At 39.5% G+C, this 27,819-nt stretch overlaps 1 long non-coding RNA gene across 1 annotated transcript in view; it reads left to right on the top strand.

Annotated features, from left to right (window-relative positions):
• LOC114674912 (uncharacterized) overlaps positions 1 to 27,819 on the top strand; it is a 463,867-nt gene that overhangs the window by 430,930 nt on the left and 5,118 nt on the right. Inside the window, exons 3-4 of the long non-coding RNA XR_003726006.2 lie at positions 217 to 349; positions 2,363 to 2,468. This is a non-coding gene — a long non-coding RNA (uncharacterized LOC114674912). The remainder of the gene's footprint in view (positions 1 to 216; positions 350 to 2,362; positions 2,469 to 27,819) is intronic.

The following is a 27,819-nucleotide window of genomic DNA, read 5'->3' on the forward strand; positions in this document are numbered from 1 at the left end:
GTTTTGGAGACAAATTTCCATTCAGGGAAGAACTTTTACAGATACTCACTGAAGAGTATCTAAAAGCATCATGCTTGCACCTATTTATCTGTTCCCCGCTCCCCTCCCCCCCCTCCCCCGGTCTCCATTGCCAAATGATGTCTTCAACCAATCTTTGCATAAACAGAAAATGAAAGAGACCTATAATTTCTGTATTTTGTCTTTTGATCCCGACAGCATTATTATTTTAGAAGAGAGGTCTAGATCAACCACTTTAAAATGACACCAACAGAAGGGCAGTGAAGAAGGCATTCTCGGAGGCTGCACATTTCTGGAAGACAGCATGACAATATGCCTCAAGTGCAAACAGGTATTTGGTTTGGACTTAGCAATTCTATATCAAAGAATTTGGCCCTACATAGTGAAAAAAAAGCCAAGATTTAAATGTAGATATTCTCTACATAATAATTTATAACTAAAAAAAGTAAGCCAAGCAAGACATCTAACATCATAGAACTCATTAACTAAATTGTAGAAAGGACTTTATTGTGTGTAGAAAAATTATTCAATTCTACAAAATGTAAAGTACTTGGGGGAAAAGGCATTGAAATGACATACCCAAAGTTCACCTCAAATGTAACCAGTGTAGAGGACATGATTGCAGACTTTTGATATATGGATACCAGGATATGCAGATAGACAGAGATTCAGATAGAAATGTTTTAAGGACCATGTGTTTAAAGTAAGAATTAGTAAATGTATTTTTCTTAAATTTAGCTATAGAAAAGAAAGCTGAAGTGATGCCAAAGGGATTGCTGATCTTCAAATATTTGAGGCTGGAGTGTCTAGGAATACAGTAGGACATGAATCCTTAAAAGTGAGATAAGGTCAACTGCATAAGTAATGTGTTGCAAATTCACTTTGTATATATAGCATTTTAACTATGCTATTTGGTAAACACCAAAATGCAGTCTGTTCCTGGATTAAAATAGAAACTCTGTTGTCTTTCTATCTGCACTTCTGACACTTTTGATGCTCTCATTTGTTATGCTCTCAAGCCATCTCAACCTAACTTACCCTTCCCTCGCCCCCAGAAATTGTCTGGGAAAGAGGAGAAATTAGGGCATCCTCAAACTGTACCTCCTAGACTAGAGGAATCATACAATACTAAGGCTAATTTTCCCAGTTAGAAAAACTGAACAGAAACTGAATGACTGGCAGCCTGCCCGCCAAAGAAGGAAACGTCCAAAGCTTAAGAATGAACCAGACTAGGTGCAGTGGCTCTCGCTTGTAATCCCAGAACTTTGGGAGGCTGAGGCAGGCAGATCACTTGAGATCAGGAGTTTGAGACCAGCCTGGGCAATATGGTGAAACATCATCTCTATAAATAAATAAATACATAAATACATAAATAAGCTCCAGTTTAACTCCTGAACCAGATAAAGAATAAATGACAGGCCAGGCACAGTGGCTCATGCCTGTAATCCCAGCACTTTGGAAGGCCAAGGAGGGTGGATCACTTGAGGTCAGGAGTTCAAGACCAGCCTGGCCAACATGGTGAAACCCCATCTCTAGTAAAAATACAAAAATTAGCTGGATGTAGTGGGAGACGCCTGTAATACCAGCTATTTGGGAGGCTGAGGCATGAGAATCACTTGAACCCCAGAGGCAGAGGTTGCAGTGAGCCGAGATTGCACCATTGCACTCCAGCCTGGGTGACAGGGTGAGACTCCATCTCAAAAAATATTAATAATAATAAAATTAAAATTAAAAATAATGAACCAGTCTGGGGCCATTCCTGAAGGACTGTCTATGGCATTGAAACAACTACCAAAAGTTGATATGAATCGTATGATACATGATTACCAGGATATGCAGGTTATATTATAGCCCTGAAATCAAGATCAGTAACTGTAACCTGAAACTGGAATCCACAACTTATTAATTCCAGTGAGTCACTCATGTTCACTCATATTTATTGATGAATTCAATATTTATTCATAACTAATAATTTATGATGAAAATATTTGGTGAATAAGACTCTTCTTTACCAACAAAATTGTGTCCTCGAATAGAAATGTTAGAAACATTTTTATACTGAAAACAATTTTTTAAGTATTTCTTTTGGCACTTAGCTCCACATTTTTAAAACCTTTTTCTTTTCTTCTCTTTTTAAAAAAATAGACAAATAATAATTGTACATATTCATTGGGTACATAGTGATGTATGCCAAGAAGTGAATTTCAAAATTCTTAAGAAGAAGAACAACAACAAAAAAGACAAAGTGAGAATCCTATCCCCAGAGTAACTCCTGAGAAGTTTTCCAAATAAGTGAAATATGTATACGAAAATTTGAAATTAACACAGGAAATTTCTTCTTCAGTTTATCCATCTATACATAATGAAACTAAAGAAGATAAAGCTGTTTGTTCCTTGGGACAGTCTAAGAATAAATAAAAGACAGAAAATTTTTCAAAAGGAAGTAAAAGGTAAGTCATGATTTTTGTTTTTGGAATAAAATTTATAATTTTGTTACAATAAAAAGTTGGACTTCCATTTCCCCTCAAAATATAATGTTTTAAACATGTCTTCTGCAGTTAAATACTGAAATACCAGTATTCTCAGTTGACTCTGTTATTGCAATCACTAAATGTCACCATTGGCGTGTGGGCCTGTTGGAATGGTGATGTGAATAACATGACACTTCCTTTCCGTCATTTCCCTACAATACAGTATTGTGAAGCAAACTTTAGTGGAAGTTGAAGAATATCTAGAGCTAGTTTTAGTGACCAAAAAATAAACCTTCTCCACAACCGAATATCAAATATTACTGTCCAGGGGAAATGAAAAAAAAAATTCACATGGCATCAGCTCTTAATATATTCCAGTTCTAGCCATGTGCAGTGATCCCGAAGACATTTTTTCTTTGAATTGTGGGGAGAGAGAGACAAAAGGTAGAGTTAACGTAAAAACAAAAGCTGGAAACCAGTGAGAAAAAGAGAAAGAGACAGAATAACAGTTCTCAGCCCTCTACCAACCCAATCATCAACTCAAAGTCAAGAGAACATTACCTCCAACTTGCCAAACTTGCTTCTACCTCCAAATTGAACATTATTTCTCTAGGAGTGAAATTCATATAATACAAGGTTTTGAAACTTTGCCTTTTCTAAAATCTGAGTTATGATCATTCAAGTATTAGCAGAAGGGGCTTGGTAACCCAACTCTTGAGAAAAGTTCAGAAACACGACATTCATCATCTTTCTGTCATGATGGCAAAGCTCCATGACCCTGTGCTTTCCAGTATGGTAGCCCTAGCCTCACATGGATATGAGCACTTGAAATGTGCTGAGACAGAGGAACTGAATTTCTCATTTTATTGATTTCTAACTAGTTTGATTTAAACTGCTGCAAGTGGCAACTGGCTACCGTGTGTATTGAACAGAAGAACTCCAGTTGAAATAAATAAATACTCTATGGTTAAGTCCCTTCCAGGTCAACTTGTCACTGTGAGGGGAAGTTTTATCTCCTCAATCTTCTTGGTCTATAACCAGATAATTATTAGAAAACTTAATATCAGGTATGCACACACACACACACGCACCCACGCACACACACAAGTGCATCCTTTCAAAGATTAACAACAAGCTAATGCAACCTAAATCATGGTCAAAAAGAGAAATTGTTTCCTAAGTGGAGCATAACCCCCTAAGAAAGCATTGTCAGGTTTTTTTAAGCTCTTCTTTTGTTTCCATGCCAAGCCTCTACCTCTACCAGTGCTTAAGGAACCAACCCATTCCCATGCATTTTCAAATTACTGACCCACCTTTTGCTCAAACAGACATTAAACTTGCTAAAACTTTGCATTTACTCACCTTCTTTATTTTATGCCAAATTACATTCTTAAACTAAGCAAGCTTTATAAGCCTTTACTGTTCAACTCTAGTCAGAGCAGATTCCAAGGAGTTTAGACATTTGTTCAGTTACAAAGATACTTTTAGAAGAAAATATTTTGATTATATAAAAACTAACTCATTAGCTATTGCTCAATGGCATTGGAAATATTTTAAAGTAGAATAAAGTGAAACTAAAGGCCTCAAGTATAAAAAGAAATAAAATTAAGATATTTTTCTTCCTCTGTACAAGGGCCAAATTTTCATTTTCTTGGCAATTAGGATATTTTGTCAAAATATAATAGAACTCTTTTGAGTTGTATGCATATTAATGTATAATAAAATAAAACACCATAAATATATATCACATTTAAAAGAAAAAATACTCAACACAGATTCTTAAAACTATAGGGTAGATAAGGGGTAAGCAATTTATTTTTTCTTAATGATCAGAAGTAATGTTTTAGGCTTTGCATACTGTATGTTCTTTGTCACAGCTACTCTGCCTTTTAAACACAAAAGCAGCCATAGACAGTACATAAACAAATGAGCATGACTGTGTTCCAATAAAACATTACTTACAAAAACCAACCAGTGGGCCTCAATTTGGCCTGGTGGGGTGGGCACTGTAGTTTGCTGAGCAATGAGGTAGATAAAAAGTATGGGCCGGGCGTGGTGGCTCAAGCCTGTAATCCCAGCACTTTGGGAGGCCAAGATGGGCGGATCACGAGGTCAGGAGATCGAGACCATCCTGGCTAACACAGTGAAACCCCGTCTCTACTAAAAAATACAAAAAACTAGCCAGGTGAGGTGGCAGGCGCCTGTAGTCCCAGCTACTCGGGAGGCTGAGGCAGGAGAATGGCGTAAACCCGGGAGGCAGAGCTTGCAGTGAGATCGTGCCACTGCACTCCAGCCTAGGCGACAGAGCGAGACTCCGTCTCAAAAAAAAAAAAAGAACCTATACTTTTGATAAATACTGACTACACAGCAACTAGAAAAATAAACATATAGATATCTCATTAATCAAGTTGAAAACCTGTTACTGTGAACAATGGTGTATTAATTCATTCTCACACTGCTATAAAGAACTGCTCAAAACTGGATAATTTATAAAGGAAAGAGGTTTAATTGACTCACAGTTCTGTGTGGCTGGGAAGGCCTCAGAAAACTTATAATCATGACAGAAGGGGAAGCAAACACATCCTTCTTAATATGGCAGCAGGAGAGAAGTACTAGCAGGGGAAATGTGAGACACTTATAAAACCATCAGATCTCATGAGAACTCACTATCACGAGAACAGCATGGGGGAAACCGCCCCCATAATCCAATCACTTCACCACTAGGTCCCTCCCATGACACATGGGGATTACAATTCAAGATGAGTGTTGGGTGGGGACACAGTCAAACCATATCAAATGGGAAAGATGAAAACTTTTAAAGGAAATAAGCAACATTCTTTGAACTCTGTTCTTGGCAGGAAAAGTAACTATGCCAAGATGGAATTGAAGAGCTAAGAAAGGAATCAAGACAGACACTAGTAGTTTGCAGGACATTCAGCACCACATCAGGACAAGACCACAGCTGGCTTTGCAATATGACACCTTATTGCAAAGGTGCACCTTAACATCCAGAACCTTCCAATTATCTTAATAGCCCACAAAATGCTGTGTCTAGCTCCCTCACTTATAAATGATGAGTGTCATTTATATAAATGTGATGCATATATATCCTTAAAGGCCACTTTTACAAATATCATGATGAGAGGAATTTGGGGCACATCTAAAATAGACCAAATAGTATAATGGGAGTCTTTGCTCCCATCACTTTGCCTCAGACTGTCAGTCCTGCCACAACCTCATCCTATCCCCATCACAGTAAGTGGAAGAGATTCTCAGACATCACATTATTTCATCTGTAAATATTTCCACCAGAGTCACTCTAAGATAAGGATCAAAACAATAGCTGTTTATTTGCAGTCACCATTGTATGTCTAGGCATTTGACTAAAATCTATCCTTTTACCCCATGCATTAAAATAATTAGAGAAAATTTTTGTTGGATGGAAGTTAAAGTGGTATAAAGCAAGAAAACAGATTGCTTCCTTTTAAGAACATTTTCATCATGAAAATAAATGTGTTTTTCTGTTATATCTCTTATTATTAGGTTGGATTTGTTGGGAGAAAAGGTGACGCAGGGCTTGCATATCTGACATAATGTAAAAGAGTCTTGGAAGACATCCAGGGTCCAGGGCCTAAAACCCCTCGTGGCCTTTGGAATGCCAAGCTCTCTGCCAAAGGGTGGAAGGCTGCCCTGTGCACCATAATCTAAGCCCAGGGCATAAAACCCCTCATGGCTTGGATGGAATCCAAGGCTCAGGGCATAAAACCCCTCGTGGCCTCTGGAGTGTGTCTAGACTTGCTGGCTTCTCGCTTCTAGCACTCCCAGGCTCATAAAACAATTGTATCTTAAAGTAGAACATGTCCCCCATTATCTCAAGTAGCAGAACATGTTCCATGTGCTTCAAAGGAAATACTAAACCATCACAGCTATAGATCATGTGCTTGATGCACCACTTCCTTTCAACCCCCACATCCTTACCACCTGCTTCTTTGTTTGATTACCAATAAATAGTGTGGGCTCCCAGAGCTCGGGGCCTTCACAGCTTCCATACTAGCATTGGCCCCCTGGACCCACTTTATGCACTCTTAAACTTATCTTTTCTCATTCTTTTGACTCTGCCAGACTTCGTAGCTCCCACGGCCTGGTGTTGGGTCCAGCCGCCCCAACAGGGTTTTATATGATCAGGGAGCAGTAGTGGTTGCCATAGTATGAAGAAACCTGTGGCAAAGTTCCCTAACTCTTAGAAAGTGCAGCATGGGCTGGGCATGGTGGCTCACATCTGCAATCTCAACACTTTGGGAGGCCAAGGTGGGCAGATTGCCTGAGATCAGGAGATCGAGATCAGCCTGGCCAATATGGTAAAACCCTGTCTCTACTAAAAATACAAAAATTAGCTGGATGTGGTGGCGCACACCTGTAGTCTCAGAAACTCAGAAGGCTGAGGCAGAAGAATTGCTTGAACCCCGGAGGCAGAGGTTGCAGTGAGCAGAGATCACGCCAGTGCACTCCAGCCTGGGTGAAAGAGCGAGACTCAGTCTCGAAAAAAAAAAAAAAAAAAAAAGAAAGTGCAGCATGTGTTCAATGAAAGAACATTATCATGACTCATCTTCCTACACTCTCTCAGGAATTTTGAGCTGATTCAAATAACAGAGGAGAAGAAAATAACCTGTGAATGCAATCTGATGAAGCATTGACACATCCTGCATTCAACAAATAAAAATAATCTTGTCGTACCTTTGCATCTTCAGAAAAACATAGCAAGCAACTTCAAAAAAATAGGCTTGAGTTCAAGCCACATGAATTATTACAGATATCAGAAAATAAAACAATTGAAAATAAAGCATACTTACGTTGCCCATTTATGTGTGATTAGCCAGTCATTCATAAGACAGTGCAATCAATACTAATTTTTTCAGACAGGAGGGTAAAGTTTCTAACAGGATTGCAGTAAAATATGTTAACTTTTCTAGAAGTAGTGCTTTAGTCATCTGCACTGGGCTCACCTTGGTGTCAATGCGTTGGTCTGTTGTCTTCACTGAGAACTGTGCTGAGATCATCAGCAAAGCATGCATAGCATTTCTAGGACTAGGGTAATTGGCCAGAACAAATTGAATGGGGAAAAAAACCTGAAAATACTGATACCATCCCTATAAATCTTATAAAATTAAGCAGGGAAGAAGGGAAGAGGAGAAATGAAAATAAACCAAGCTTGCAGCTCACTCAGCATTAATGACTAGGTCAGCCTGCTCTCTAACACCCTTCCTCATAGGTGTTTGCTACCTATGGCCCCCAGATCACATACACCCTTTAAGACATTATAGCTCCCCTTGACTGCTCTATAGGTAACATCTTAAGTATTGTTAAGTGTTACATTTTGCATTTGAGATACTCTTTCAGGTCTTGAGTACCAACGAAAGCACTGACATCAGCTGGTCTAAAGGACCCCATGAAGAGCTGACTCACCAAGGAATGCAGTTTCCACATACCCATGATTTAATTCCTCTTACCTTGACCAATCAACAATCCCAATTTTCCAGCCCCTTACCCTCCAAGATCCCCTTAAAACTCCAGTCAAGAACTCCCCAGGGAGTCATTGAGGGTCCCTCTCATCATTTGTCATCCTTACTCAGCTAACCTACAATAATTGAACTCTTTCTCTGCTGCAAACCCTGTTGTCTTGGTGGACTGGTCTGTTACTAGGCAGCAAGCCTATGGACCTATTGGTCCTGTAACAACACAAAATAAAAAATAATGCAAAATATCCAAGATGCTTAAAAAAAAAAACTATTAGTAAAATAGGTTGACAAAACTTTTTTTGAAAGGTAAGGATTATTTTGTGTGTGTGTGTTTTTCTTTGTTTTGGGTGGAGTTTCTCATCTTTATCACTACAGAATTTAGGGGGCCAGAGGACTCTTTTGTATGACGGCCTGCCCTGTACATTGTATGGGGTTTTGCAGCATCCCCACTCTCTACCCACTGGATGCCAGCAGCACCCTTATCCCCCAATGGTGGCAACTGAAATTGCTTCTAGACATGTTCTAGAAATGAGGGAGGAGACCTAACTCATTATCTCCCCCTGGTTGAGAGCCATTGCTTTAAGGAGACCAAAAGGAATGGAAATGTGCATTTGTGTGCACATGTGTGCATGTGTGTGTGTGTGTTAGAAGAGATTATCTCAAGCATACCTTAAATTTAGATATCATAACTTTACCTCATATGCATAGCCTTAAGATAAGTTTCAATCAAGAGGATTCTTATTTTTAGTCATTAGTTAGAAAAGTCATATTAATAACTAGTTTGTATAATGTTAACCAAAAAATTAAGTGTCATAAATCAAGGGGTGGTGATAAGTTTTCTGATAAAGCAGGCTGTGCAGGTTTGGTGGTGCACCTGTAGTCCCAGCTACTCAGGAAGCTGAGGCGGGAAGATAGCTTGAGCCAAGGAGTTCAAGGCTGCAGTGAACTGTGATTGCACCACTGCATTCCAGCCAGGGTGACAGAGCTCAGCTCTGAAAATAAAAAAGAAGGCAATTCCAGTGAGTGATATAGTCCATTGTGAATAACAATGACTGGAATTTGTGGATGATCTTATACTAGCAAAAGGAAATTCTCAACACAGTCACATGACACATAATGATTGCACATACAGTGGTAGTCCCATAAAATTATAATGTAGCTGAAAAATTCTTATCACTTAGTGACACTGTAGCTGTCATAGTGTCACAGTGCAATGCATTACCTTTTCTATGTTTGGCTATATTTAGATATGCAAATACTTGTCATTATGTTACAATTTCTTACAATATTCAGTGTAGTCACATGCTGCGCAGGTTTGTAGCCCAGGAGCACTAAGCTACACCACCTTGCCTAGGTGTGTAGTAGGCTGTACCACCTAGGTTTGTTGTGCATGTTTGTGTAACAACAAAGTCACCTGATGAAGCATTTCTCACAAGTGTTCCTGTCATTAAGTAACACATGACTCTATGACTTGAAGTTAAATTCCTGCTTTAGAAAAGACAAAGCATTTCTTCCTCATTTGAAAAATATAAATACATGCCAACTTTGGACAGGCTCAGTGACCAGCCAGGAAGATGATGGGTCCTAAAGCTCAGTAGAGTATCTGCGGGCAGCTGTAGTGATGATTCAGTGGCCACAGTGACTTTTGGTAATCTAGGCAGAAATTGCACAGGATGAAGACATGTCTATTTTTTTTTTTTTAATGCTTGAGTCAAAAATCCAAAAAAGTTTAATATCCTGTGGATAAAGCATAGTTTTCTTAACCTCTTTTTTCCATGTATATTTAGCTTTTGACATCATCGACCTATAGCTATTTTTGCTTGTTTACTTAATGAGGTTTTTCTTTTTTTATTCTCCTGACGATTATAATGGAATTACTAATAACTGTATAATAGCATAAAAGACTATCTCATGGTCACAGTAGACATCTTGAAACTTGTATTAAATTAACACAGATGTGGTTCTACTCGAAGTTAAGTAGAAAGATTTGATTGGCACACAATAAACTGAAAGTAGACCTGCACAGGATTGGAAGGAAATCTAGTCCAAATGGCTCCTCTTATAGATGAAGCAGCTGAAATACATGGAAGTGAGGGAGAGTATCCAAGATAGTTCAGCTAGGCAGTAATATTCCTACATTGTTATTCGTAAATCGTCTTTGCATTGAAATTGCTTTAACCAATCTGCCAGACAAATTGTAAAATTGTATAATTCATATGATTGCAAAAAGAAACAATGCTTGAATCACTGTTGTAACTCAAGCTAAAGAAAACATATGGAAAATAATATAATTCTTTCTTATTTTTCCCTCAAATTCAGAGTCTTACCTCTTTTCAGCAAGTGCAGGACAATAGAAAGAAATACCTGAGGCCAGGTTGGGAGAAGATATGAAAAGATTTTCCCAGAAAATGAAGTAGAAAATCCTATGAAGGTGCACATTTTGTCACTTTCTTTCCAGTCATTGGGGTGGTAATGATAGTGTTCTGAGGACCAAGAGGGATGAGGGGAGGCAAACTGTGGAAAACTGGAACCAGTGCCAATGACTTAAAGTCTCAGTTGGGCTTGTTATATATAAAGCACAGGCCAGGTGCAACAAGACTAATGAAAACATTCTGTGTCCAATTTACCATCAATGAAAAAAATGGGAGACACTGAATCTGTTATAAATTGGGGCCATCTCAAATGATATGTAAAATACAGGGTTATGGCCTTCCATTCCTGAGTGACAATTCTTGACTCTGTGCTGAATATTCTGGTGGGATTTGTGTTATATTTGTGTTGAGCTGCCCTAGATGGTCTCACCATATATTCGTTCATGACACAAACATTTACTGGGTGCCCATGATGTGCATGGAACTATTGTAGAAGCTCAGAGTTAGTCCTTAGCCCTAGAGAGTGAAGGGGTGATGAAGAAGCACATACGTCTTGTAGTAACACAAACTACACAAGTCAAAATAGGCTGGCTTGAGAAAAATGGAGGTAGGGACATGAGGATGGGGAAATCTAAGGTTTTCCAGGAATGGCAAGGAGGTAAGCCAGGAGACAGGGATGCCAGGGAAAAGAAAAGGAGAACCCATCAGAATATAGAGGGACAGATTGTGTAAGGGCAGGAGCCGTATTAGGGGCTTTGGCTTTTACACTGAATTGGTTGAGAAATCACTGGGAGGTTTTGAACAGGGAAGAAATAAGATTTAACTTATATTTTAATAAGTTTACTCTGACTTCGGGGTGGGGATAAGTTCAAAGGGGCAAGAATGGGAGGAGAGTTAAGAGCCTGTTGCCTTAGATCAGAGGAATGATTTGGCCAGCGTGGAATCATTTTGCCAGGAAACCCTTCCAGTGGTGTAGGAATTTCTGTTAAAAACCAGAAAATTAACAATCCGGGTTAACTTGAAAGCAAGAGATCAACATTCCTTGAGCAGACTTGAGATATTAAGACAGAAGTTTAAAAATTCTAATGATTTACATTTCTGCTATATCTCCTCTTATATAAGAGACACATACACACACACATAGGTTAAACATAACCTATGTTTCTATATAAACTATCAGTAGTGTAAACCTAAGCTGTGGAAACCAACATGTCTACAAATGTCTTGAGTTCCATCATTTGAATTCATTTAACTCTTTATTAATTATTATACATCCTCTGTGTGGCTCATTTAGCTTCCAGAATAAACTTTTGTTGAGTAGATGCTGAGATTAAGGTACTAGCAGACTGCTTATAAGAAGTGACATCTTAGGCCTGGCATAGTGGCTTATGCCTGTAACCTCAACACTTTGAGAGGCGGAGGCAGGCAGATCTCTTGAGGCCAGGAGTTTGAGACCAGCCTGGCTAACATGGCGAAACCTCATCTCTACAAAAAATACAAAACTTAGTGGGGTGTGGTATCATGCACCTGTAGTCCCAGCTCCTCGGGAGACTGAGGCACAAGAAGCACTCAAACCCAGGAGGCAGAGGTTGCAGTGACCCAAGATTGTGCCACTGCACTCCAGCCTGGGCAATGGAGTGAAATGCCATTTCAAAAAAAAAAAAAAAAAAAAAAAAAAGGAGACAGAGAAATGACATCATGACATCTTAGAAAAGATACCATTCCACCCAGAGTCATATTCCTAGCTGCTGGGCTTAGATGAGCATGGTTAAAACAAGATTGCTGTAAAAATATTGTCTCCTTCACACTGGAGGGAGGCCACACTTTCCATCCTCACCTAGCTCTCTTCTCCCCACACACAATCCTACTCTAAACAACTAATGAGAAACTTCACTGTAATTTCACTCATGGTGGTTTATCTACATGCCCTTACATCAGAGCATGGACAATAAAGCTGATTTCCTGCAAAAAAGAATTTTCAACTCTAATTAAAAAGAACACAAGTGGAGTTATTTTAATGAATGAGGCAGCCACAGAGGGGAAAAGTATGGGTGGTATGGTTCTGGGGTATTAAATGCTGCTTCCCTAACTATGGCCCCTTCAGTAAGACATTCAATCACTTTGAAATTCAGTTTTTTTCTGGGTCAAGTGCAGATGTTATGAGTATCCCTCACATAGGTTTGTTGTGAGGTTTAAATGAAATAACCCATACTCAGCATTTAGCATGCCATAGATCAAGTGTGCATCCATTAAATTGCATCACTCATGCTATTTTTCCAAGGTAGTGCCGTTCTTTTTCATTGTTTCCTCATTTTTGGGGTTATTTAAGCCTTCAAAGAAGAGAAATTTGTATAGGTCATCATACATTGATATTATCAGGTAACCTGAAGCATATTACTATTTGTAAATATGCATTAATCAATGAGCCATAATATTTTTTTAAAATATCAAGGGCTTTTTAACAGTAAAAGGGCTTAACCATGAAATATAAATATAGGCATAGCACTGTGCTACACTGAAAATATATTACATAGGAGTGTTCTTTTTTGAAGTATGCTGGTATTTCTGATTAACATCTAGAATAATGGCTCATATACATCATCACACATTACAATCACACATTAGAATCGCCTTGCTAATCATCTACAACTGTGTGCCAACCTTACAGGAACCAAATAATTTATTTTTAAGAGATCCCCAGGGAATGCTGATGCTACTCGTCTGGAGACCACATTTTGAGAACCATTCATTAATCTAGAAAAATCTGTTTTACTCCCATTGCTGTGTATCAACATTGGTAGTTATTGAATGAAAAACTAAATTCCATCAAATACAGAAAATTATTATTGCCATACAAAGTGTAGTTTTTTGTTTATTTTGCTGTCTGCATTTCCTAAAACATGCAAGGGAAAAAAATTAAGAGGAAAGTCCAAGGGAGATGGGAACATCAGACAAAGAATGCACCTCACTTCCAGTAAGCCAATCCACCCAATACCATCGCGGGCATCAAACTTGAAGGGAACACATATTTTGCACCAATAGCACACTGAAGGGTCAAGGTGTGCAGAAATCTCTAAATTATGAACTTTCCTTCTTGGGCAGAAGTGGAAGGAATGGCTCTTTTCATGGCTGTGGCTTACTAATACAGCAAACATATGAGAAATAATGAAGTAACCAAGCGCTGCTTCGTTCAAGGGGATTTATCTGCCTCCAGAAATGAGAGGAAAAATCCCAATTGCTTTGGAAGTATTTGATGATCTTTAGTAAAGATATAGGTTTAAGATTCCTCAGGATATTAGCCAAATTGAAAGAGATTTAAATGCCTCTGTTCTATGTTAAAGAGCCTTTTACTATAGACACACTCCTTCGTGAATGTGTTTACTTTGGAAGCAGAGTAAGTCCTCTACTGACGGAGATGGAAATGTTTCCTAATTTGCTAACAGTTTAGAAACTGGAAAATAACAGAGACAGTACACATCGAACTGACACTGGGGACACATTTATCTTGTATTCATTATTTTTCATAATTTCACTTGCCTCTGGCGGCCAATAAGATCAAATTATTAGTGAATCATTTTAATTTAAACTGCCTCATGAACTGACTTGTTCTGTATTTGTTTTTCTGTTGCTATTTTCTAATTTCTAATTATTCACTGCTATTTAAGCAATTTTTTTATTACTATACTTTAAGTTCTAGGGTACATGTGCACAACGTGCAGGTTTGTTACATATTTATACAGGTGCCATGTTGGTATGCTGCACCTGTTAACTCGTCATTTACATTAGGTATATTTCCTAATGTTACCCCCTCCCCCCTACCCTCCCCACAATAGGACCCGGTGTGTGATGTTCCCCTTCGTGTGTCCAAGTGATCTCATTGTTCAATTCCCACCTATGAATGAGAACATGCGGTATTTGGTTTTCTTCTTGTGATAGTTTGCTGAGAATGATGGTTTCCAGCTGCATCCATGTCCCTACAAAGGACACAAACTCATCCTTTTTTATGGTACATAGTATTCCATGGTGTATATGTGCCACATTTTCTTAATCCAGTCTGTCACTGATGGACATTTGGGTAGATTCCAAGTCTTTGCTATTGTGAATAGTGCTGCAATAAACGTACGTGTACATGTGTCTTTATAGCAGCATGACTTATAATCCTTTGGGTATATCTCCAGTAATAGGATGGCTGGGTCAAATGGTATTTCTAGTTCTAGATCCTTGAGGAATCGCCACACTGTTTTCCACAATGGTTGAACTAGTTTACACTCCCACCAACAGTGTAAAAGTGTTCCTATTTCTCTACATCCTCTCCAGCACCTGTTGTTTCCTGATTTTTTAATGATTGCCATTCTAACTGGTGTGAGATGGTATCTCATTGTGGTTTTGATTTGCATTTCTCTGATAGCAAGTGATGATGAGCATTTTTTCATGTGTCTGTTGGCTGTATGAATGTCTTCTTTTGAGAAATGTCTGTTCATATCCTTTGCCCACTTTTTGATGGGGTTCTTTGTTATTTTCTTGTAAATTTGATTGAGTTCTTTATAGGTTCTGGATATTAACCCTTTGTCAGATGAGTAGATTGAAAAACTTTTCTCCCATCCTGCAGGTTGCCTGATGATAGTTTCTTTTGCTGTGCAGAAGCTCTTTAGTTTAATGAGATCCCATTTGCCAATTTTGGCTTTTGTTGCCATTGCTTTTGGTGTTTTAGACATGAAGTCCTTGCCCATGCCTATGTCCTGAATGGTATTACCTAGGTTTTCTTCTAGGGTTTTTATGGTTTTAGGTCTAACATTTAAGTCTCTAATCCATCTTGAATTAATTTTTGTATAAGGAGTAAGGAAAGGATCCAGTTTCAGCTTTCTACTTATGGCTAGCCAATTTTCCCAGCACCATTTATTAAATAGGGAATCCTTTCCCCATTTCTTGTTTTTCTCAGGTTTGTCAAAGATCAGATGGCTGTAGATGTGTGGTATTATTTCTGAGGACTCTGTTCTGTTCCATTGGTCTGTATCTCTGTTTTGGTACCAGTACCATGCTGTTTTGGTAACTGTAGCCTTGTAGTATAGTTTGAAGTCAGGTAGCGTGATGCCTCCAGCTTTGTTCTTTTGACTTAGGATTGTCTTGGAGATGCGGGCTCTTTTTTGGTTCCATATGAACTTTAAAGCAGTTTTTTCCAATTCTGTGAAGAAAGTCATTGGTAGCTTGATGGGGATGGCATTGAATCTATAGATTACCTTGGGCAGTATGGCCATTTTCACAATATTGATTCTTCCTATCCATGAGCATGGTATGTTCTTCCATTTGTTTGTGTCCTCTTTTACTTCACTGAGCAGTGGTTTGTAGTTCTCCTTGAAGAGGTCCTTCACATCCCTTGTAAGTTGGATTCCTAGGTATTTTATTCTCTTTGAAGCTGTTGTGAATGGGAGTTCATTCATGATTTGGCTCTCTGTTTGTCTGTTACTGGTGTATAAGAATGCTTGTGAGTTTTGCACATTGATTTTGTATCCTGAGACTTTGCTGAAGTTGCTTATCAGCTTAAGGAGATTTTGGGCTGAGATTATGGGGTTTTCTAAATATACAATCATGTCATCTGCAAACAGGGACAATTTGACTTCTTCTTTTCCTAACTGAATACCCTTGATTTCTTTCTCTTGCCCTAGCCAGAACTTCCACCACTATGTTGAATAGGAGTGGTGAGAGAGGGCATCTCTGTCTTGTGCCAGTTTTCAAAGGGAATGCTTCCAGTTTTTGTCCATTCATTATAATATTGGCCATGGGTTTGTCATAAATAGCTCTTATTATTTTGAGATACATTCTATCAATACCGAATTTATTGAGAGTTTTTAGCATGAAGGGCTGTTGAATTTTGTCAAAGGCCTTTTTTGCATCTATTGAGATAATCATGTGGTTTTTGTCTTTGGTTCTGTTTATATGCTGGATTACGTTTATTGATTTGCATATGTTGAACCAGCCTTGCATCCCAGGGATGAAGCCCACTTGATCATGGTGGATAAGCTTTTTGATGTGCTGCTGGATTCGGTTTGCCAGTATTTTATTGAGGATTTTTGCATCAATGTTCATCAGGGATATTGGTCTAAAATTCTCTTTTTCTGTTGTATCTCTGTCAGGCTTTGGTATCAGGATGATGTTGGCCTCATAAAATGAGTTAGGGAGGATTCCCTCTTTTTCTATTGATTGGAATAGTTTCAGAAGGAATGGTACCAACTCCTCCTTGTACCTCTGGTAGAATTTGGCTGTGAATCCGTCTTGTCCTGGACTTTTTTTGGTTGGTAGGCTATTAATTATTGCCTCAATTTCAGAGCCTGCTATTGGTCTATTCAGGGATTCAACTTCTTCCTGGTGTAGTTTTGGGAGAGTGTAAGTGTCCAGGAAATTATCCATTTCTTCTAGGTTTTCTAGTTTATTTGTGTAGAGGTGTTTATAGTATTCTCTGATGGTAGTTTGTATTTCTGTGGGGTCACTGGTGATATCCCCTTTATCACTTTTTATCATGTCTATTTGGTTCTTCTCTCTTTTCTTCTTTATTAGTCTTCCTAGCGGTCTATCAATGTTGTTGATCTTTTCAAAAAACCAACTCCTGGATTCATTGATTTTTTGGAGGAGGGTTTTTTGTGTCTCTATCTCCTTCAGTTCTGCTCTGATCTTAGTTATTTCTTGCCTTCTGCTAGCTTTGAATGTGTTTGCTCTTGCTTCTCTAGTTCTTTTCATTATGATGTTAGGGTGTCAATTTTAGATCTTTCCTGCCTTCTCTTGTAGGCATTTAGTGCTATTAATTTCCCTCTACACACTGCTTTAAATGTGTCCCAGGGATTCTGGTATGTTGTATCTTTGTTCTCATTGGTTTCAAAGAACATCTTTATTTCTGCCTTCATTTCATTATGTACCCAGTAGTCATTCAGGAGCAGGTTGTTCAGTTTCCATGTAGTTGAGCAGTTTTGATTAAGTTTCTTAGTCCTGAGTTCTAGTATGATTACACTGTGGTCTGAGAGACAGTTTGTTATAATTTCTGTTCTTTTGCATTTGCTGAGGAGGGCTTTACTTCCAACTATGTGGTCAATTTTGGAATAAGTGTGATGTGGTGCTGAGAAGAATGTATATTCTGTTGATTTGGGGTGGAGAGTTCTGTACATGTCTATTAGGTCCGCTTGGTGCAGAGTTGAATTCAATTCCTGGATATCCTTGTTAACTTTCTGTCTCGTTGATCTGTCTAATTTTGACAGTGGGGTGTTAAAGTCTCCCATTATTATTGTATGGGAGTCTAAGTCTCTTTGTAAGTCTCTAAGGACTTGCTTTATGAATCTGGGTGCTCCTGTATTGGATGCATATATATTTAGGACAGTTAGCTCTTCCTGATGAATTGATCCCTTTACCATTATGTAATGCCCTTCTTTGTCTCTTTTGATCTTTGATGGTTTAAAGTCTGTTTTATCAGAGACTAGGATTGCAACCCCTGCTTTTTTTTTTGTTTTCCATTTGCTTTGTAGATCTTCCTCCATCCCTTTATTTTGAGCCTATGTGTGTGTCTGCATGTGAGATGGGTCTCCTGAATACAGCAAACTGATGGTCTTGACTCTTTATCCAATTTGCCAGTCTGTGTCTTTTAATTGGACCATTTAGTCCATTTACATTTAAGGTTAATATTGTTGTGTGTCAACTTGATCCTGTCATTGTGATATTAGCTGGTTATTTTGCTCATTAGTTGATGCAGTTTCTTCCTAGCCTCGATGGTCTTTACATTTTGGCATGTTTTTGCAATGGCTGGTACCTGTTGTTCCTTTCCATGTTTAGTGCTTCCTTCAGGATCTCTTGTAGGGCAGGCCTTGTGGTGACAAAATCTCTAAGCATTTGCTTGTCTGTAAAGGATTTTATTTCTCCTTCACTTATGAAACTTAGTTTGGCTGAATATGAAATTCTGGGTTGAAAATTCTTTTCTTTAAGAATGTTGAATATTGGCCCCCACTCTCTTCTGGCTTGTAGAGTTTCTGCCAAGAGATCTGCTGTTAGTCTGCTGGGCTTCGCTTTGTGGGTAACCCGATCTTTCTCTCTGGCTGCCCTTAACATTTTTTCCTTCATTTCAACTTTGGTGAATCTGACAATTATGTGTCTTGGAGTTGCTCTTCTCGAGGAGTATCTTTGTGGCGTTCTCTGTATTTCCTGAATTTGAATGTTGGCCTGCCTTACTAGGTTGGGGAAGTTCTCCTGGATGATATCCTGCAGAGTGTTTTCCAACTAGGTTCCATTTTCCCCATCACTTTCAGGCACACCAATCAGACGTAGATTTGGTCTTTTCACATAATCCCATATTTCTTGGAGGCTTTGTTCATTTCTTTTTACTCTTTTTTCTCTACACTTCTCTTCTCACTTCATTTCATTCATTTGATCTTCAATCACTGATACTCTTTCTTCCAGTTGATCAAGTCAGTTACGGAAGCTTGTGCATTTGTCAAGTAGCTCTCGTGTTGTGGTTTTCATCTCTGTCAGTTCTTTTAAGGTCTTCTCTGCATTGGTTATTCTAGTTATCCATTCATCCATTCTTTTTTCAAGGTTTTTAGTTTCTTTGTGCTGGTTACATAGTTCCTCCTTTAGCTCTGAGAAGTTTGATCGACTGAAGCCTTCTTCTCTCATCTCGTCAATGTCATTCTCCGTCCAGCTTTGTTCCATTGCTGGTGATGAGCTGCGTTCCTTTGGAGGGGGAGATGCGCTCTGATTTTTTGAATTTCCAGCTTTTCTGCACTGCTTTTTCCCCATCTTTGTGGTTTTATCTGCCTTTGGTCTTTGATGATGGTGATGTACTGATGGCATTTTGGTGTTTGTATCCTTTCTGTTTGTTAGTTTTCCTTCTAACAGTCAGGACCCTCAGTTGCAGGTCTGTTGGAGTTTGCTTGAGGTCCATTCCAGACCCTGTTTGCCTGGGTGTCAGCAGCAGAGGCTGCAGAAGATAGAATATTGCTGAACAGCAAGTGTTGCTGTCTGATTCTTGCTCTGGAAGCTTTGTCTCAGAGGTGTAGGTGTGAGGTGTTGGTCTGCACCTAGTGTGGGGTGTCTCCCAGTTAGGCTACTCAGGGGTCAGGGACCCACTTGAGCAGGCAGTCTGTCTGTTCTTAGATCTCAACCTCAGTGCTGGGACAACCACTTTTCTCTTCAAAGTTGTCAGACAGGGACATTTATAACTGCAGAGGTTTCTGCTGCTTTTTGTTTAGCTATGCCCTGTTCCCAGAGGTGGAGTCTACAGAGGCAGGCAGGCCTCCTTGAGCTGCGGTGGGCTCCACCCAATTCGAACTTCCTGGCAGCTTTGTTTACTTACTTAAGCCTCAGCAATGGTGGGCACCCCTCCCCCAGCCTTGCTGCCACTTTGCAGTTAGATCTCCGACTGCTGTGCTAGCAATGAGGGAGGCTCCGTGGGCATGGGACCCTCCGGGCCAGGTGTGGGATATAATCTCCTGGTGTGCCGTTTGCTAAGACCCTTGGTAAAGTGCAGTATCAGGGTGGGAGTTACCCGATTTTCCAGGTGATGTGTGTCTCAATTTCCTTTGGCTAAGAAAACTAATTCCCTTCCCCCTTGCACTTCCCAGTTGAGGTGATGCCTCACCCTGCTTCAGCTCTCACTGGGCAGGCTGCACCCGTGGACCAGCGCCAACTGTCCAACACGCCCCAGTCAGATGAACCCAGTACCTCAGTTGAAAATACAGAAATCACCCATCTTCTGTGTTGCTCACGCTGGGACCTGGAGGCTGGAACTGTTCCTATTTGGCCATCTTGGGTGTGCCCCCTATTTAAGCAATTTTATTTGTACCTGATTGAACTGCTGTGGTTGGATTCATCCACCTCAGAACCTTCTGTCTGAATCTTTGAGAGAGCATATCTGCAGCCCTCTCACTGCTATTTGATGTCCGCTTTGTATGTATCAAAGACAAGCTGGTTTCTTGTGTCCTTGGATTGATTGCACTAACAATGATATTTGGTGAATGGGCGTGTATATATGTATTTACATGTGGGTGATTTATACAAATCAGCCAATAGGGCATTTTCAGTTCAACTAGTACAATTAGGGGATATTGATAAAACTCTTTCAATCAATTTTAATCCTGATAGAAAAGTAGTTATTGTCCCTTTTCTGAAAGATCCATAAAAAAACATTTTTTTCATAGATATTGTCACATGTTAATTAAATTTTTCCACTGGAACATCTGTCTAATTTCTTCCTGTTTACATAATGCCCACCCACACATAATCCTCAACTCTGAATCTCAACTTCTCTAAAAATGATTTTTCACCAAACTCATGTGAATCTCCCTCTCCACCCCCAAACTTTCTTCTCTTCTCTTTACGTCCTTATACAACAGTCTTAAACACCATTTTAAGTTAATTTGTAATCACCCCATGGGTTTGTCCTGCCCACTGCACAGACAAAATCAATTCACTGAGATCATGGTATTGCAGTAAAGAAAGACTTTAATTGACTGGAGGCTGGCCATGCAGGAGATGGAGTCATTACTCAAATCAGTCTCCCTGAAGGCTGGGAGGGTTTTTAAGGATAATTTGGTGGGCAAAGAGCTAGGGAGTGAGGAATGCTGATTGGTTGGGTTGGGGATTAAATCATGGTGGGTGGAAGGGAGTTCTCCTGGGTGTCTTCTGCTCCTGGGGGGGTTGCATAACTAGGTGGGCCAGTTTACTGGTGTGGGTAGTGCCACTGGTTCATCAGGATACAGGGTCTGAAAAATACACTGAACACCAATTATAGGTTTTACAATCGTGATGTTATCCCTAGGAGTAATTGGGGAGTTTAGGAATCTTGTGGCCTCCAGCTGCATGATTCCTGAGCCATAATTTCTACTCTTGTGGCTAACTCTTTAGTTTTACTAAGGAGGTCTGATCCTCAGTCAAGGAGGGGGTTTATTTCAGGAAGGGGTTGTTATCATCTTTGTTCCAAAGTTAAATTATAAACTCAATTCCTCCTAAAGTTAGATTTCCGTATACCGAGGAGTGAAAAAGGGCAGGTTGGAGGTTAAAAGCAAGACAGAGTCAGTTAGGTCAGATCTCTTTCACTGCCATAGTTTTCTTGTCAAATTTTTCTCACTCTCATAATTTTTGTAAAGGTGATTTCACTTTTACTACTTGCACACAGCAAAAATGTAAATGTCTGGAGGAAAAAATAATCTCTATTTTACTTTTTTATAATGTGCCCCAATTCTGCACAGAAGAAAAGCCAGTGGTATGTAGTGTATTATACATTAATAGAAAAAAAGAAAGTTAAAAACATCGTAACACATACATTGTAAAAAAGTTCAAAAAGGTACTCCCTTAAAATATGTGCTGTTCTGAGATTTTTGTCTGTAAATAGATTTTGGTGATCCTCTTTCTTTCACTCTATATTTAGTTATTCCTTCTGTTTTACAGCTAAAAATCATACCATTTTATGAGTATGTCATAATGTACTTAACCATGGCATTTATGTTATTACCAGTATTCAGCTATGACAACCAGTAATGGAAATATCAGAATACACTTAGGTGGAAGTCCCGTAAAATAGATATAAAGAGGTGGGAGAGTGCATTTCAAGTGTTTAACGCATTTAAATTTTGATTGCTAAGTTTTAAATCACCCATTGTAGAAACTTGAATACATAGTCCACTTGAATACACAGTAATTTCTAGATCTACTCACACCAACGATTTTAGAACTATGTGTATATTATGGAATCTGGAAATATTATTATTATCTGAGATTTCCTGTTTAAAAAAAATACAATCACGCTATGTACATGTGTGTGTGCAAGTCAACACCACTCTACACCTCAGGGGTGGTGAATTAGCATTAGAAGGATTTTTATCAGGAATTCCCAATTCAGGAGTGATTGCCAGTGGAAGCCCCCCACTGGGAATCCACAGTCCAGAGGTGGCTACTTAGCCCTTCAAATACTGTTGTTTAATATTATACCAGTTAATTTGTCAAATGGCTTCAGTGATATTGAAAAACTAATTGTGAAATCAATTATGTTTGTTTAGAAAACCTGTATAGGTACAACTGCCCCTAAATGCATGCATTGCTGTGGGTGGAGGAGGAGGAGGCAGGGTTGCAAGCAACTGTTTAAGCAAAGAAATTAATTCTCCATGCCCAATTGCAGTCAAATGGCCTAGCATGTATGGGATCATCTGTGCTAATAAAGGTAAAGATCTGAGATATGTTGCTGGAATTCCAAAACACAAGGGTGTCCAACATCAACCATTTCTCAAGATGCCTTTTAGATTAGTTACATAACCTCAAAGAAAAAAGAAAAAAAAGCCAGAGAATAAAATAAACAAGCTGATTGTGCCTATACCATTTGCCTTCTTAGAGAGCTTGGATTTTTTTTTTTTTTTTTTTTTTTTGAAGTCTCGCTCTGTTGCCCAGGCTGGAGTGTAGTGGCAGTGGCTGGATGTCGGCTTACTGCAACCTCCGCCTCCCAGGTTCAAGCAATTCTCCTGCCTCAGCCTCCTGAGTAGCTGGGATTACAGGTGCGCACCACCATGCCCAGCTAATTTTTTTTTTTTTTTTTTTTTGATTTTTAGTACAGACAGAGTTTCACCATGTTGGCCAGGCTGGTCTCGAACACCTGACCTCAGGTGATCCACCCCCCTCGGCCTCCCAAAGTGCTGGGATTACAGGCATGAGCCATCGCGCCCAGCCCAAGTGCTCGGATTTTAAAGGAACAATTAATTTGTGGATTAGATAGGGAAGAGCCTACTAGCATTAAGAATGGGCAGACTAGTCAAAATATACATTTCTCTGAAACATCCTTCAGGGGAATTCATTTTTATTCTTAAAGTAATCTCATGTTTAAAAAATAGTGGACTGTACTCTTTGTAAAGAGGATGATTCTTCTGAATCATATACTCAGCTAGTAAACTGGAAGCTTGAACTCGGTTTTCTCTGTGCCCTGTTTTCCTAAGAAGCCCACAACTTGATAAAGGGTGGATTGTTAGGAGATTAGTCTTGGTCCCTGGATCACCAGGATCATATTTGATCACTTTCAAAGTCTACATCATCAGAAAAATCTTTACATTTCCTTTGCTAGTTTGATAAATGTTTCTCATTATTTTAAAACTATTCCTGTGAACGTCTTTTATCTTTTTTAAAAGGTGAGGCAGTTTGGTTGATCTTGAGTTATAATCAAAATTTTTCAAAGCAAGGAACAAAAGCAACATAGAAATGAGTTTGTTTGTTTGTTTCTTTTCCCTTAGAATGAGTTGTTTCAGGTAAAATTGTCCTAATTTCCAATTTATCTTTTTGGGGGGTCGGAATATGTTTTTTACTCCTTGGTAGGCATATTCTTAAAATGAGCACATTTCTTTTTAATTTCATTTCCACATCAATAAACATAAATCCCATGTATGTTAAGGTATATTAAAATATGTAATTATGTTCTTAAATCTGTATTTAAAACGAGGAGAATATGAATCCTAGAGATATGGTTTTTATTTTAATAGAAATTGCTATCAAACCCAGGGTAGAGTGATACAATATTGGAGTTGAACCGATAGCTTAATGAAAGAGAGTGGACAATTATGTTTTTCCTTTTGTTTAAAAATCAGAAATCATTAGTTTTCTTCTTTCTTTTTTTCTCCCAGTGCATGTTTGGCAATGTAGGGAGACCTTTTTGGTTTTGGTAGGGAGTTCCCACTGGCATCTGTGGGTAGAGGCTGTGAAAGCCTGGACCACGGGCAGGCTGGTTTTTGACCTTGTGAAACTTTGAAATTTTTGTTGGCAAGGCCTCCTTCCAGCTGGGACTCAACGCTTCAGACTTCCCAGGAAAGAGACCTGTGTGAACTCAGCCCTACCTGCTTTTCAGCTGAACCGCAGCATGAAATGCCCCGCCAGAATGCTCCCCTGTAACTAGTGTCTGATGTCACGCCAGTTTAGCCCCAGAAATCTGTGCCAGGAAGCCCACCTGAGCAGAACTGCCTTCTGCACGGGCATGCCTGGCCAGACACTGTGTTATACAGTTGTGTTTTCACTCAATTCTTTTGTTCTCAGTCATTGGCCACTTGTAAAATTACTCCAAAAGATGGAAAAATACTTATGTGTGTAGAAATGCAGTGGGATTACTATATAATTTTTATACAGAAGGACATTGTTGCTGGAAAAATGGGCTTTCCTAGCAGACCAGATTTGAGGTTTTTTTCTTTTTTTTTTTTAATAAGAATGATTGACAGTCCTTTCTAATGTGTCATGAATGTTGAGGATCTAGGGCAAAATAAGGAATTTCTTTCTGCCTTCTGCAGACACTACTCTCTAGTACTTTTGTACAAGCATGCAACTTGGTTTATTGGAAATCTATTGCTGTATAATGAGTTACCACAAATTTCTACAAATTGCTGGGACTCACGGTTGATTGAATAATTCACCTACGGAATTGGGATTGGAACCTAGCTCCTTGGACAGGAAATTCTGTGTCTTTCCAGGTTACTGTTGTAGTAGTCAGAATTCCCACTGCTGCCACACATGCCCTGTAAGAGTCCCTTCTCCTGAATTGGTTGGGACCTATGACTATGATGGAATGACACTTCCTCCGTTAGGTTACTTTGTATGACAAAGGCAATGGGGTGGACATGATGGACATGATTCCAGTATATTTTGTATACCTGTATTGTAGCTGACAGATGAAAGGTCCTCCTACTGGCTTTGAGTAAGTCAATCATCATGTTGAGAGAGGACCCTGTGGCTAGGCCCTAAGGACAGACTCCAGGAGCTGAGAGCAATCCCTGACCAACAGCCAGCAAGCAAAGGGAGACCCCAGTCCCATAATCACAAGGACCTGGGTACTGCCAACAGCCCAAGTGAGCCTAGAAAAGGACTTCAAGCTCCAGAAGAGACTGCATTCCAGCCAATATCTTGAAGGATGTGTCATTACACTCTGTGAGCCTCAGTAACCTGGTCTCTACACTGATGCTTAACTCTGAGGGTTGTTGTGAACACTCAGTGAAATGATGCCTAAAGAGATTGACAGATTGGACACTCAGTAAATGCTAATTCCTTGCTGCCCCTAATTCTCTTTACTTCTGTGTCCCTCATAAAGGAGAAAGGGAGAGGAAGAGCAATGGAGCAGTAAAATTCTGTTCCAAAGTTTTAAATTACAACACAGTGGATAAGAATGCAATAAAATTATTGCTCCTGGATGCAAACATACATTATTGCCAAGATGGATCATTTATGTACTTTTTTATTCATATGTTTATTAAATTTATTTATTAACTACCTCCTGGAGTACCTCTATCATGGGATTTAAAAATAGAACAGCATTCAAGTGAGTATCATGATCTTCTGGACTCACAACCTAGCCAGAGAATTCCATCGGTCAGCAGGCAGTGGCTGCAGAGTGGGTGGAATATGACGAACATTACACAGATGGCATAAAAGGAGAAGCCATTCACTAGGTTTATGTGGGTTGGTGACAGCTTCCTATGTAAGCTGAGGTTTGAAGATGGAGAAAGTTGGCAAAAGAAAGGAGTGGAGGGATAGAGAGAGGAAGGCATTTAGGCAGAAAGAGCAACCAGTACAGAGCCTTGGGGGTAGGGGAGAGAGATGGTGCTTTTCTGGTAACTGTAAATAGATCCATCCCGTAGATGATGAGATTTTACGAACGGAACCTAGATGAGGTAAACCATTAAAGATGAGAATCAAGCAGGGGCCATGTCATAGAGTGCTTTGCAAGCCATGCTTTAGATTGTGCACTTTATCCTAAGGACACTGAAAGACGTTAAGATCTGAAGGTATTTGCTCAGCATTGGACAGCTTGAAGTTTAATGTAATCACTCTGGTTGCATTTGGACTAATGAATGTTTAAAGCAAATGTTTGCAAGGCAAGATATACTTTAGGAAGCTGTCGCACTTATAGAATGCACAAAGGATGCTAGAGAAAAATGGTAGAGGTGTGGAGAAAGAGAGAAGAAGCTCCGTGTTAAGGAAATTGAATCTAAGAGACTTGATGCTGGAGTAGATGTGGGGTAAGGGAGGCACCCATGTCCTACCTTGAGAAACGTCATGGAAGATGGTGCTATTTATTGAGGTCAGAAATCTCAGAGTACAAACAGACAAGTTAGGAGTAGAAGACAAGTTTCAGTGTGGGGAATGGTAAATTTATTTTTCCTGTGCTTTTAGGACAGCTCCATGGAACTATCAAACAGGATTGAATAATCTTGTATGGAGGAGAAAGGCCTAGGCTGATGATATAAACATCAAAATGCTTAGTTGTGGATTGTAGTGTTGATACTAATTAAAAGGATAGAGAGTGTGTAAACAGCGGAGCTCAATCAGGGGTGTTTTTACTCCTAGAGGACACTTGGTGATATCATTGGGATGTTTGTTCCTGCCAAATCTCATGTCAAAGTATGATCTGCAATGTCAGAGGTGGGGCCTGGTGTGAGGTGATTTGGTACCAGCGGGTGGATCCCTCATGAATGGCTTGGTGTTGGCAATAGTGAGTCAGTTATCTTGAGATCTGGCTGTTTAAAAGAGTACGACACCTCTCTTCACTCTCTCTTGCTCCCAGTCTCACCATGTGACATGCTGGCTCCTTGTCACCTTCCACCATGATTAGAAGCTTCCTGAAGCCTCACCAGAAGCAGATGCCAGCACCATGCTTCCTGTACAGTCTGCAGAACCCCGAGCCAATTAAACCTCTTTTCTTTACAAGTACCCAGTCTCAGGTATTTCTTTATAGCAATGCAAAAAATCCTGACACACTTGGCAATGCCAGGGGACATTGTTAGTCTTACAGTCAGAGGGAAGGATGTTGCCAGCATGCAGTGAGTGCAGGTCGGGGATGCTACTAAACATCTTACAACTCCACAACAAAGAATTAAAGAATTACACAGTTTGAAAAGGTTAATAATATTAAGGTTGAGAAACCATGATGCAGAGCAATCAGAGGAGAGGACTGAGGTTCAAGAACAGCATCTTGTTATGTGCCAGCATTGAAAGGAAAAGTATTAGGAAAGGAGCCCACAAAACTGTCTGTGGAGAGACAACCAGAGACATAGAAAATCAGGACATTGAGGTGTCAGAGAAGCTAAGGAAATAGACATAAACAACAGGGGCAAATGTCACAGAGATATCAAGTACAAAAAAACCAAGAATGTGTTTGCTGGGTCACACAAGTGGAAGGTCAAGGGGACTTTAGCAGAAACAACTGTATCAATGTCATGGTGACAGTGTCGTGCTGCAGTGGGTTTACCACTGAACAGGATATGACAAAGGAGAGATGGAAAATGAAGACACATCTTTTAAGAAATGTGACCCTGAGCTGGGTGTGGTGGCTCACGCTTGTAATCCCAGCACTTTGGGAGGCAGAGTGGGGAAGATTGCCTGAGCCCAGGAGTTGGAGGCCAGCCTGGGCAACATGGTGTGACCTCATCTCAAAAAAAAAAAAAAAAAAAAAAA

Source organism: Macaca mulatta, chromosome X, assembly GCF_049350105.2.
Source record: "Macaca mulatta isolate MMU2019108-1 chromosome X, T2T-MMU8v2.0, whole genome shotgun sequence".
Classification (NCBI taxonomy): domain Eukaryota; kingdom Metazoa; phylum Chordata; class Mammalia; order Primates; family Cercopithecidae; genus Macaca; species Macaca mulatta.